Source organism: Doryrhamphus excisus, chromosome 2 (genome assembly GCF_030265055.1).
Source record: "Doryrhamphus excisus isolate RoL2022-K1 chromosome 2, RoL_Dexc_1.0, whole genome shotgun sequence".
NCBI lineage: Eukaryota > Metazoa > Chordata > Actinopteri > Syngnathiformes > Syngnathidae > Doryrhamphus > Doryrhamphus excisus.
This window is the reverse complement of record NC_080467.1, coordinates 18,610,838-18,624,846: the sequence shown is the minus strand read 5'-3', so window position 1 is coordinate 18,624,846 and position 14,009 is coordinate 18,610,838. Positions and strand designations below refer to the sequence as shown.

At 41.2% G+C, this 14,009-nt stretch overlaps 1 protein-coding gene across 6 annotated transcripts in view; it reads left to right on the top strand.

Moving 5' to 3' along the window:
* The window catches only part of skor2 (SKI family transcriptional corepressor 2), an 81,145-nt gene that overhangs the window by 33,542 nt on the left and 33,594 nt on the right, over positions 1–14,009 (top strand). For 5 of the 6 annotated variants that reach the window (XM_058050718.1, XM_058050737.1, XM_058050688.1 and 2 more), the window contains one exon: positions 10,541–10,610. The gene's annotated coding sequence lies outside the window, so the exon portion shown is untranslated. Of the gene's footprint in view, positions 1–9,470; positions 9,558–10,540; positions 10,611–14,009 lie in introns of those variants that run through there. The other variant, XM_058050727.1, reaches the window with a different exon arrangement.

Genomic DNA, 14,009 nt, shown 5'->3' with positions numbered 1-14,009 from the left:
AACGTGGGTTAAATCTCCCCCAAGTAGTTCCATTATCCCCGGCTAAAGGAGAAAGTGATTATGAAGTTAAAAGGAGCTTTGCGCTTATAGCTTTCTCCACAGCAAGTTTAGTTGGAGAATTAAGATTAAGCTGGATTTAAATCCACTCCACATGCCTTTTTTGAGAGAAAACTTGCACCCTGATGGCATTGTATATGGTTGCAAAGATATACTCCTTTTCATTAGCGGCATTACCCACTGGTGGGATTTGTTTTCAGACTTTTAGACTGCATGCACCTGTACTTTGTTCCCCCGCCCTCCTTCCCCTTTTTTTAATGTAAATGGGTAAATGTAATGACTTAAATGCAATATAGTACACTTGAGTCACCCTGGCGAGGAACAGTAAAAGTTAATAAACAGACGAGCACTTCTAATTCCCCTTTCGGCTTTTAGCAGACGGATAACAAACGCTGCTCTTATTGAAATGCAAACCATATGTCGCTACTTATCAGATTTTCTGCAGGGTATCAAAACAATTTGGGATATGATCTTTGTTGATGATATGATATAGTTAAAGCATTCTCCCCAAAAAATATGAAAAACACATTTTTGTAATCGTTTGTTTTTCCCTGGATTACTTTCTGGGTGCTTATATCAAAACAACACATTGGAGTCTTTATTGCCACTTCATGTTTTTGTTATGCTCTCTTCAAATATCATGTTTTTTTTTATCACTTCCAAATAAAGCTGCAATTCATTGATGAATTGATGATTCATCAATTAATCAACACCTCCTTTTTACAGTACAGTCCGCAGTGTAAGCAGTCAAATCAGCAGTAAGTAAAAAATATATATATTTTTTGTATTAATATTAAAGAAAACGTCTTTAATATTATGAGAATATGTGATTTTTGGAAAATTTGGTTGAAGGAAGAGTTATGGTGTTATGACTAATTATGTCATTATGGGAATAAAGTTATAATTTTAAGAATGTTGAAAATACTTGGAAAAAAAATGAAACAACAGCAGAAATGGAAAAGACAGTTGTAATTTTATGATAATAAAGTCAAAATATTAAGAGAAAAACGTTGTATTCTAATGAGAAAAAAGTTGAAATTTTATGAGAATGAACTCATAATATTATCTGGAAACATAATGTCATTTTTTTACCATAGAGTTGAAATATTAAAAATCAAATTGTGAAAATATTTGGCAAATTAAGTTGGAAAAAAAGTTTAAAAAAAATATGGGAATAAAGGTAAAATATTACAAACAATATGTACCAAGAATAATTTAGGGAAAGTTGAAATATTTGGAAAAGAATTTAAAATCAGAAGTAAAAACAAGAATAAAGTCAAAATGCTCAGAGAAAAAAGTAATATTTCTTTAAGAAGAATGTCATAAAATTATGAGGAAAGTTAATGTAATTTTTGAAGTTGAAATATTAAACAAAAAAAGTCATTTTATTTTTAAGTTGTAATGTTATGAGAAAATAAGATTGTAATTGCTGGATCCAAAAATGGGAAACAAAGATCATAGTTGCTACTAATATTTATTAACAAAATATCAAATCAACCATCCTTTCACTGCGTGGAAAAAGTTTGGACACCCCTGGTCTCAGACCAACTCGGTGTATCAAAACAAGAAGCTCCACTTCTCAACAAAGTACTAAGTAAACAGTCGTTAGTCGCAGGCCTTCTTCCAGACACTTTATTTGGGATTCAGTCACTATTGAAAGATTTAATTACAAAATAATGCAGTTGTTGGAGTTTGAACATGTTGTGGGCCCGACTCATGGGATGATAATGTCAGGTGTGGGAATGAGATGAGATTTGAAAGATACCTCCGAGACGCTTCGTGACATATGAAGGCCATTACAGGCTTTTGGCTCCTGCGAGTAGCATTTCTTAAATGAGAGCACATCATAAAAACAAATTTACTCGCCTAAATTTCGCTATTATTGCTTCATGCATCAGTCAGAAAGTCGCCGCTTCACACCACCCGAAAAAACTGAAGTATTCCCTGGGTGAGGTGTTACATTTTGCTCGTGTCGCGACGTTGCTTCCGCCTGCACGCGTGTTTGTGTACGTTGAATGTAGTTGTCGGCGCGTCTTGCTCTCTGCACATTAGCGGTAATTATAGTCAGTAATAACCCTAACGAGGAGAGAGGGACAGACTGTGCAGAGCAGCAATTACATGTTAATCAGCTACCATGTTGTTGGAAGTAATTAGACAATGTTGGGAGGAGATTTAGCTCTCAGATATTTACTGCTGCAGTGCGGAAGAGGTTGTATATACGTGTGTGTGTGTGTGTGTGTGTGTGTGTAAGAATTAGTGCAGTCTGACAGTGACTCAGCTGTTAACTGTAAGCCACGTGTATTGTTGGCTCCACAGGTGCCAACAATGCCCAGCCCCCCTACGGAGAAGAAACCAAATTTCGGCCGTTTGTTCCTGCAATCCTTTCGTCCACTCCCCAAAGCTCATAATCATAGGTGACGGCTCAGCTGCCCGGAAATATGCCTTTCAGGAAATGACGTCAGCGGTTCAGAGCTGAGTTTCAGCTTGGTGTGGGTTTCATCTGCAACAGTAGCCCGTGTTAGGGATTCTTGCGCATTATTAAAACCTCCAGCTTGTGTGTGGGACCAAACATTACAGTAACATTACTGACCAGTGTAGAATACTACATATTAATAATATAATAATCATATAATTTGAATCATATAATTATATGCTAGGACAATGTTATGTTGCCATAGCATTTCAGTATGTGGAATCAAACTATGGACTGGATTGAGTAAGGAAATCAAACAATGCACAACGATGAGCCAATTCAAGAAACAATACAAGCACTTGATGTTTGCTAAATACAAGGATGAAGAGTCTTGAACCAGTCATGATGTGCTATATATATCACTATATTGACACTTACTATGGTACCCATTATGGCATTGGATGCTCATATCACCTCCTACTTCGGTATGTGACAAAAATGTATGAAAATACAAAATAATAAATTTTAAAATATATAAATTAATTACAAATTATATTAGAAAGGTGGGAAGTGAACAAATGTAACAGTTATTGATTGTAAAAGTACCAGATGGAGGGGTAGGATTTAATAAGCTTTGCTTCTTCCTACTCCTTTTGGACATGTGGAACTGTGAACTGATTATGTGATGCACTCAATTGTAATCTGATGCATGTTCAAATGAAATTAAACCATTACCATTACCATTACATATCATCGCAACATCTTTGGATGCATCTACTGAATGCCTTATATTGGTATTTTATCTCATGGAGACATTTTTATGCTTTAAAATGCTTCATTTAGGCACAAAATGTAAACTATGCTTAACTCATTTGCTGCCAAAGACGTAATTATACGTTTTTTTTTCAAGTCGAACACTTTCATTCATTCATTCATTTTCTACCGCTTTTCCTCACGAGGGTCGCGGGGGGTGCTGGAGCCTATCCCAGCTGTCTTCGGGCGTAAGGCGGGGTGGTCGAACACTTACTTTTACATTTTTTTTAGAGGCACAAAGACGTGATGATGGAGCTCTACAATAGAAGAGAGCATGTTTGGTGACGTTTTAGGCTGGAAAAAATGAATACAAGGTGACAGAAATGCATTTTTTAAGAACTCGAAAATGTTTCCTCCGTTTGGCTGAAATGACTTTGAGGTACTTGAACTGTGAATCAGCAGCGGCTTACAGATGTGGTTTGATTTGTAAAACACAATTGGTGTTGACTGTGAATAAAAACACACACAAAAACATCCCCTCCTAATCTGTTTTAATGGTCACAGGAAGAGACGAGCCACGTTCAAGGCCACCAGCTGCGTAGCGGACTTCTTAATTAGGTGCTAACGCGTTTCGGCTTCAATTGTTAGTGCATGAGGTCTTTAATTGTTTGACTTGGCAGGAGGAAGCAGTGATTCAGCTCCCCCCGCCTCGCCGAATGCCATTTAGACTCGGCCGCTGGAGCAGAGCCGTGACACTGATACACATGCGTTAATTGTATGTCGTGTTAATGAGACGCGGGGGACGCAGGCATGAGCGAGACGAGAGAAGAGACGGACGGAGATCAGCCAATGACCTATGTGATGAAGAGAGACTCTTCTGACAGCTCATTGCCCAATCCTTTCAACCCTTGCTCTCTCTCTGTCTCTCTGCAGTTTTGTGCAGCGGTGGCACTGAGGCTGATTGGCTATTAAAACACAGAATTAGACATAAAACCAACACACTGAATGTTTTTATAGGCGCCCATTCTATTAATTCTATTGCAGTTTCTTGGGAAGAGAATCCGTTCTGCAATCTTATTGAAGCTAAAACTAATACAGTGGTGATGAGGACATAATCACTGTGATGATCCTGGGTAATTATTCACAGACATGCATAGATTTCAGTGATATTTGCCTTTTAGTCAACACTGAAGGTTAAAGTCATGATATTCCTTATGATGCCACTCAAACGGTGAACGATGACGTGACTCGATGTTATGGTGCTTTGGAGCAAGTTTCAGCTCATTGTTTAGCACCCGGCCCATGACTGTACCCTCATCTCTGGCATTGTCATTTTCGGACGCAGCAGGTAGATGCTGTCGAGGATGAAAGCCATATTGTCCTCTACCGGCTCTGCACCAAAGAATAGATATGTCAATATGCAACTCAAATCTTTTCGATTGTATGAATCTCACAGTGGTCACACCTTTTTGTCGGTCTAATCTACCAATGATCAAACATGACATTTTTACGTAAACTATTGTTTTGTTGAATGGACCCAACCTGCTCAAGTTGGTGTCAAACCATTGACTCATAAAGCTAATGTTTTGTGTGTATGGAATCTGCATGCGAAACATCTACAAAAAGCAATTTAGTATTGTGAATTAGTCCGTTTTTGTTGGAGTTAAATGCCACTGAACTCCAGAACTCTTGTGAATAGGTGTGTGTGTTTGTGTGTGCATGTGTGTAAATCACAGAGTAGGAAAGGGATGACCTCCTAATTACTGCCGAAGTGATGGGATGAGAGCTCCGGGGCCAGAGGTTAATAACCTGCTTGTCGGACATAAAGCGGAAGCAGGAGAGTGGATGCAGGAGCAGGGGTGGTGGTGGTGGCGGGGGCTGCTTTTCTGAAGCTGAGTGCACTGGATAACAGACAGGATGGAGGAAGACATGGGCAAGGTTAATAAAGGCTGAGGAGGAAAGTAAAAGTAGCCTTCTTGCATTAGCATAATTAGCATTCTTGCATTGACAAAGTTCATGTCCTGCCATGTAAACAAATGGAAAGGTTGTCATTCTCCGCGGTTTGTCTGTGATTATATCTTAAATAAAACTCGTATGAACGAGTATGTTAAATTTACATAGAATTTACATAGAAACACTGCGATCGAGAGTGGGGGGGGGGGCAACACATGACAAATCTGAAATAAAAGCAATTCCCTCACTGTGTTTGTCTAGTATAGGTTGTCTGTTGCCTGCAGCAGTGAGAGGTGATTAGACAGCCGGTACAAAAAAAAGGACTTGGACGGAAACTCATCAAGAATTTGGAACAGCTTTCAGACGGAAATACACCAAGTGACACCTGTAACCCAGATAAAACCAATGGAAACATCGGTAGGGGAGAGTTGTGCTTCATATGGTATGGTCTGGTATGTGGTACTTGTGCACACCCATAAGCAATGACTTTAATGCTGCTGGATGGTGCCCCTTTATTTCTCTATCATCGTGCATGCATTTGATGACAGTTGTAATAATCTTGGACATAAATGCCATTAAGATAAACTATCAAAAAAAATGACACTTCTAGGTAGACATGTAATTGAAAACTAAATAATAAGTCCATGACTAATTAAAACTGTTTGTTGAATATAAAACAAAACACTACAAAGCAAAACAATTAAGTTTTGCCCTGGGACAGATCCGACGTGATTTGTTTCTCACTTCTCTCAGCCACATGGTCGAATCCCGGCAGCGTCTGATGGTAAACATTATGGAAACAGTGATTGCGGTGTCTGGGTTTGTAATTAATTAATGTGATTGATTGTGACTGCGGCGTGCTTCTGAGTGGCGTTTCATCAAAATGTGGCTTACTTAACACACCCCCTTCCCATTAATACAGCAAGAATTAAAACAGTCATTTGCATCGAACATTACACCCTCTATTAGCTAGAGAAGGACAGAACAAAACAACAATGCCAACACAAATGAGCGGCAAGGCCTTCGGACAAACAAACACAGGCCATCTCGTGCACACACTCGGACTGAAGCGTTTACCTCTTCTCTGCCTAACTGATTTATGGGAAATGTGACTGCCAGTTCCATGACCCTGCGACGGTGCTTCACGTCTGACCCCTGGTTCCCTGACACACATCACGCACACACACAAAAGCAGGTATCAAGCCGTCATTTGTAGGAATATGAGTTGCCACGCCAAAGAATGGGGGTCCATGGGCTGTCCTTGAGGCTGATTGGCTGAGAGTTGTCAAACGATCACAGCGGTAGCGAGCAAAGAACCCCCCCCCCCCCCCCCCACCCCCCACCCCCACCCCCCCCCCCTCCCCAAAATCAATTTCAATCAACGCGGAGACGCAATATTATCAAATGTCAAGTCCACCATGGCCCTCGGCCCTGTGCCGCAGCAAAAAATTATTCCTGACAGCCACTTGGCGACTTAATTAAGTGCCCAAAAAAAGGACGGGGAAGTGAGGATGTGGGGGTTGGTGGTGTGGACGACGAGGGGAGGAGGGAAAGGGCGATTAAGAATCAAAATACCTCAATTGGTCAGTTGGTCTTTTTGTTTGCTTGACTGGTCGTATTGACAAGACTTCAGAATGATAGCCTCACAAGGGAGCAGTCTGGAGGGGAGGGATGAGGAGGGTGATTCGAGGGTTGGAAAAAGGGCGAGGAGGAGAAAGGACCAAAATGAAGATAAAACTAAGGCTAAGGTATGGTTTAACAGGTGTTAGGAAGAGTGAAAGTGAACTAGAATGATGAGTAGGAGTATGGAAAGGTGAGGAATTGGACACAATTAAGAGTGGAGAGAGTGGAAAGAGTGGAAAGGTGCTGGGGATGGAGACGAGAAACTTGGGATGGAGACAGAAGAATGAGAATGGTGCAATAAGCCATGCTAGTGATGGAGATAAGATTCTTGGGACCAAGGCGTGGACTTTGGGATGGAAACCAAATGACTGGGATGGACTAAAGACTTGTGGGACAAGATGGAGACAAGATTCTTGGGACCACGGCAAGAAGTTAGGAATGGAAACCAATTGTTTGGGATGGGAATCAAATGATTGGGATGTAGACAAGATGCTAGGGATGGAGACAAGAATCTTGGGACCAAGGCAAGAACTTTGCGATGGAAACCAAATGACTGGGATGGACCAAAGACTGTTGGGATGAAGGCAAGAAGTGAAGGATAGGAACCAAATGATTGGGATGGAGATAAGATGCTAGGGATGGAGACAAGATTCTTGGGACCAAGGCAAGAACTTTGGGATGGAAACCAAATGACTCGGATGGACCAAAGACTTGTGGGACGAAGGCAGGAAGTGAAGGATGGGAATCAAATGATTGGGATGGAGACAAGATTCTTGGGACGAAGGCAAGAAATTAGGGATGGAAACCAATTGTTTGGGATGGGAATCAAATGATTGAGATGGACCAAAGACTCGTGGAACGAAGGAAAGAAGTGAGGGATGGGAACCAAATGATTGAGATGGAGACAAGCTACCCGAAATGTTAACAAGACTAACTCAAAGATGGAAATGGAATGTTTTGGATCAAAACAAGACCGTACAAGCGGAGACAAGATGCTAGGGGTGGTGACAAGACTCTGGATGAGGACAAGAACTTGGGGATGGAAACCAACTGATTGTGAGAGAGAGAGGCAAGATGAGACAAGATTTTGCAGAAAAATACACAAAGAACGAAGGCCAGAAGTTAAGGATAGAAAACAAATGATTGGAATCAAGACACAACATTAGGAATAGATAGACGATGTTTGAGAGACAAGCTGTCAAGGATAAAATCAAGAAGTTAGAGATGGAGAGCTAAAGTTAGAGCGAGACGTGCAGTCAGCGACGGGCGATGTTGTAAGGTAGTGCTTCGGCGAGCTCAAACGAGAAGCTTCATTATTTGTCATGGATTAGTCGAGTGAAGGATGCAGGACTTTGAATAGGGAAGCGGGGGCTCATTTATTGACCAGGACTTCCCTCAACACACACACTGTACGGAGTCTCTCTTGATATTGAAATGATTCCTCTGAAAATAAATCACATTTCGATTGGCTGGTAATTGCAGAGGATCGATCTCTCTGGGATTTTCTCTATTGTTCACAATACACACACACTCACCAGCCTGTGGACGCGGACCTTCAATCTCCTGGGAGAACTGATGATGAGCTGCTGATTGTTCCTATGTAGATGACTAAAATGTGGAAAAAGTGGGTGGAAACATGACAAATAAAATTACAAGACAAACCAAAACGTGTATTTCTTAGAGATGTCCAATATGGATGCGATTTTATCTCAGTTTGCTGCAAATGCCGCAAAAGTGCACCGCTGATTCATGAATGAGTAATTCTGATCAATTGTGCAACCAGTCAGCGGTTAGAGATCCATCCCTCTCATGTTAAAGTATGATTTATAAATGGCTGGAAGTCATTATGATGCTACGGGCACTTTATAAGGCTAAATGAGAATGGCCTTTCTTTTCATGTTGTGTGTTTGACAGAGACAAGCAGCTTGTCAATACAGAAATTACCTCGCTGTAGGGCTGACAAGAAACGCACAACTACATACATGATGAATGTACACATGTGGTAACACAATGGAATAATGCACACAGATAGAGAAAGCCATAGACACACATACACGGCATATGCAGTACTGTATTTATTGGTACTTTGTGATATACAGAAGATGTAACATTGTATTTTAACAATACCCTTATTGCAAAGAATGTGTCGGTTGGGAACAAAGTGGGTCTTTGAAGTGAATGCCGGGAGCCATTGTTTTTTTCTTGTCTTTCATTTTCTTCTGTTTTTTTATATTTTTTTGGCTGAAATTACAATCCTGCGTTTGGACCCTAAATCTGGACATGCTGGACTGGTCGCCAGCCAATCTCAGGGCACATGTAGACAAACAACCATTCACACTCACATTCATACCTATGGACAATTTGGAGTCGCCAATTAACCTAGCATGTTTTTGGAATGTGGAAGGAAACCGGAGTACCCGGAGAAAACCCAGAGATGGCTGAGGGTGGAATCGAACTCGGGTCTCCGAGCTGTGTGGCCTGCGTGAGTTAACCACTCAATCGCTGTGCAGCCCCTGCAGTTTTTGAAAAACATTAAATAAAAAATAGCCAAAATGAATCATTTTCAAGCGTAAAATTGGCAAAATTGACAAAAATACAAATTTAAGGCATTAAAAAGACCTGATATGAAGTGTAACACATACCAGTGACTTGTTGTGTGCTAGCTGAGTCAGTTAGCCGAGTTACCAGTTTAGCGGTGTAGAGAGTGGGCGACAGCAGCTCCTGTGTGAACATTCACTACATGTGTTGGAAGAGCACTGTGAGTCTCTCCTTAACTGCAAACGACGGCGGGAGAGTAGTATGCTACTCTGGTCTCTCCGTGTTAGTAACATTACATTGGGTAAACAATAGTCACCAGGAAGTACGGCGTCAATGCTAACGTGTGAGTGTATCTTGCTCAAGATGGCTTATTTTCTATTGTTATGTCTAAGATATTAGGTAATAAAAGTGTAAATGTGACTATAGGAGGGTTGTTTCATGTTTACGAAGCTCTAATAATGCTTAAAAAAATGAATTCACTTATCGTGGTTAGCTCTGGAGCTAATTAGCTAAGACAAACAAGGAATGATGTTGGTAGCCAAACTTTGCGTATTGTCACAATATCTTTGCTGTAGGGTTTGCATTCTGGGTAATTTCTGTAAGAGGCAAACTTTGTAGGCGTGTATCACTCACCCACACAAAACAGCTCCTCACCTAAGGGTGCTTTGTGTAAATAAGCTTGAGTGTACCCCTGTAGGGAGGTCGGCACGTTCATCTATCTAGCCCTGCCTTCGGTCATCACACTGCCGCTCGCATACCTAGATTATACCATTCATACAATCGCCACACCGTCTTCCTTTTGCCGTTTTCTCTCTTGGACACACTCATTCTTGTAGCCTGCAGCCATCATTTAGTGGTTTGTGTTCAGAGAGTGTTTTGGATGTGTAACACTCGAAATGACAAGAAGAGACCCAGGATGACGGAACACTGTCCAGAGGTCAGTGTGTGCGTGTGTCTCCGTGTCCTAATGTTTCCAAGCGATGGAGGTTGTCAACACCTGAGGAGGGCTGCACACACTGCTTACTTTTTTAATGTATTTGTCTGCTGTGAAATCGCAGATACAAAAGGAGCTTTGTGCGGGTTCATTTTATTTGATCTAGTGAAAATGGACAATGATTTACAAAGTGCTGTAAAACTGCAATATTTGAGTCTTTCCCAGCTGTCACCACTCCGTCTGATGATGTCTGTCGTTGTTTGTTGCAGGGATTGAAGCAGAAAGACATTGGTTCAACAAATGGGATGTCTGCACATGGCAAGAAACAAGTCAACACAGGTAAGAGTTAGGTCCATAAAACATGCAATACACCAAATGCTGCGCAGCTAGCTCGTCAGTGCCTGATTAGTTGACAGCGCTGGACATTTACTAACTCAAGTAAGTTTTCAAATAAGCAAACACAAGTACACAAGAGTACTGGTCCAGCTAGTTTGCCACTTCTACGGACAACCACACCTTTTATGTCGTGAATTATTGATGAGTAGCCCTGCAACATTAATATCTTAAATGGTTTACAAGAACACTTCCATAAAATTACGCACTCCGGCCGACCTCCATAGCTGCTCTTTTGTTTTTCATTTTAGTAATGGATTTATATGTTTGGAAAGCACGTTTGGAGTGGAGTGGAGTGGCTGTGTGTGTTTGAGGAATATTACGAACAGTGAGTGCGTCGATAATTATCGGCATGTATGATACAAGCGGCATTTTTTTGGTTTGTGACTGTGGAGCATGGGCTATTTCTGAAGTGATTATTTACGTCTTATATTTGGTGACTGACTGATCATTACTGTGTTTCCCACTGGGGCAACACGGGGAATACACTGGATTAACGGTTATCAATTGCAGAGATTTCACAGCTTCACTTCAGGGATGCATGCTGTACACCTTTTGGGAAATTTGACTTAAAAGTCTCGCTGTAGTAGGAAAAAAACAACATCAACATGAATAATCTCGTTTGTGGAAAGCACAACGTTCAAACACAAAAGCCCACAACCTTTTAATATGTGTTTCTAGTGTTCGACAAGATTTATCCCTGCCGAGATCCCGAGAGTTTTAAAGGGATTAGAACAGGATTAGGCTTCAACAGAAAGGGATTAGCCCTCAGACTCTTATAGCTGCTCGCATAGCAGATATAACACACACACCAGCCAAATGCTCAAAACACATAGTGAGTTAATTGTTTTCTTTTATTACCAATAGCGATAATCAATGGAGAACTAATGTGGCGATTAGTGCGCATCATTATTTCGGATTATAGTGTAAACATTTTGTATATTAAATCATTAAACACATTAAGTTACTTTTAAATTAAAAATCGACTCCACCTTGTGTCCATTATCAAATTTATTCATTTATATATTTATATATATATATATATATATATATATATATATATATATATATATATATATATATATATATATATATATATATATAATTATATTTTGGGGAAAAAAAGAACATTTTATTATTTAAACCCAACTATCCAATCAACGTTATTTTAATTACTAGACCATCCTTTCATGAAAAACACCGATAATCAAGGCCCCTCCAGACTACATAATAATAGCAATAAATGTGATCTGCTACATATGCAGAGTATACACAAATAAAAGAGAGCCTAGCTACTCGAGTGCAGCATCATCCTTCAACAAGACAAATAATTGGTATGTATGTGTGTGTGTGTGTGTGTGTGTGTGTGTGTGTGTCGCTGGGCAGTTTTTGTGTGGGAATCCAAATGGAGAAGAGTGATAGAACGACACCCAGCAAGGTTCATCAAAGTCAGCGTGCTCGGCGGCCCTCATTTTTCATTGGCTGAGTGTTGGGGGGGGGCTGCGCACCTGAGACAGCACGAGCCCACCTGAGAGAGAAAAATGAGAGCGGGAAAGAAAGATGGTGACGAAGAAGAAAACTCGAGGAAGAGTTGCCGGAAGAAGGAGAAGGCGAGAGCGTGGGGGGGGGGGGCTTCACCGGTCGCTGGGACAGTTTGAACGACAGCGTTCTTCCTTTTACATTTCACACCCGGACGCTCGCCGCACTGCCGGGAGGGGGAGAAGCGGGGAGGAGGCGGGTGTGTGGTGTGGTTTGTTTTGCTCAAGGGAGAAAGACACAGAAATACATTGTGAGGATGTTATTATGATACGTTTACCTTGTTTTGGGCTCACAGGGATACACAAACATGACACGGGGATGGACTACACGTATCGCGCTCACTAGCTTGCCACTGTATATGCTATGAGCGGTCCCTGCAGTCATCCTGTAGCCCACTCATTAGCAATGTGGTGTAAACAAAGAATAATAGTAGAGGGGAAGAGAGTTTTTGAGAGTCAACCGGATTATATTGTACGCTAAACGACGATGCATGTAAACCAAGCTAAAATCGTGGCGTCAATTTTGGACGTTCAGCGAAAAAACAGGTTTCCACTGTAGTTTCTTTTCTATTATTTTTATTATTTATTGTTATTATTTATATTAATATAATTTTCTATTGTATTCAAAATATTACCAAGATGTCTTGTTTTGTGTCTCGGTTACAGTGCCCAATCAAAGCATCCACACATTGGTAAGTCGAGGCTTTGTGGAAATAGTGGGCTTTTTAGAGGTGGGACACTATCGACAGATTCCTTCATAGCGGTCTATTTCTTCGAAACTTAAGAAGCCAAAAACCTACCACTTCCACACAGAATGGGAGGATAACTTTTTTTCCACTCGCATGTCAGACATGTGGGCTGCACAGCGTACAAGTGGTTAGCATGCAGGCCTCTCAGCTAGGAGAACCGAGTTCAATTCCACCCTCCGCCATCTCTGTGTGGAGTTTGCATGTTCTCCCCGTGCATGCGTGTGTTTTCTCCGGGTACTCCGGTTTCCTCATTCCTCATTTCCTCACATTCCAAAAACATGCTAGGTTAATTGGCGACTCCAAATTGTCCATAGGTATGAATGTGAGTGTGAATGGTTGTTTGTCTATATGGGCCCTGTGATTGGCTGGCCACCAGTCCAGAGTGTACCCCGCCTCTCGCCCAAAGACAGCACGCCCTGCGACCCTTGTGATAAGCGGTAGAAAACGAATGAATGAATGTTCGACTTGCGTGTTTCAAAATTCTGTAAAAATAAAAATTTTGGACAAACCGACAACATTTAAAAAATACCCATTTAGCACGGTTATCTAATCAAACGTTTGTGTTGCTACAAGTCACTACAACTTTTTGAACATGTCAAATCACCACAAACCAATTGTTATTTCTGGTATCTGTCCAAAACAAATATCACCAGACATGTTTTGATGGTAAATGTAATGCATAGCGCTTTGTCAAGTGTGGTCGCACGTGTGGTCGCTCAGGTGTCACCTTCACTAGGTTGCGGACATCATAACCGTGTGATGTCCATTGCACCTGTCATCACTCCTTTGATTGTACACACACCTCGCCGTTGCTCCCGGCCATAGAAAGCCCGCATCCGACCGCTCCACTCCACACTATGTTGACGCCATCACTCAGCCACTGTCACGCAGATACACACACTTACTGACGCACACTTGCAGGTAAAGACACATATAAATAGACACCAGGTGACAGAAACACACTCCAGCACACATGGTCAAGCAGAACCACATATCTCTTACACACACACACATTCTGCATTACACACTCTGGTAACAGACGGCTTACATGAGAAATG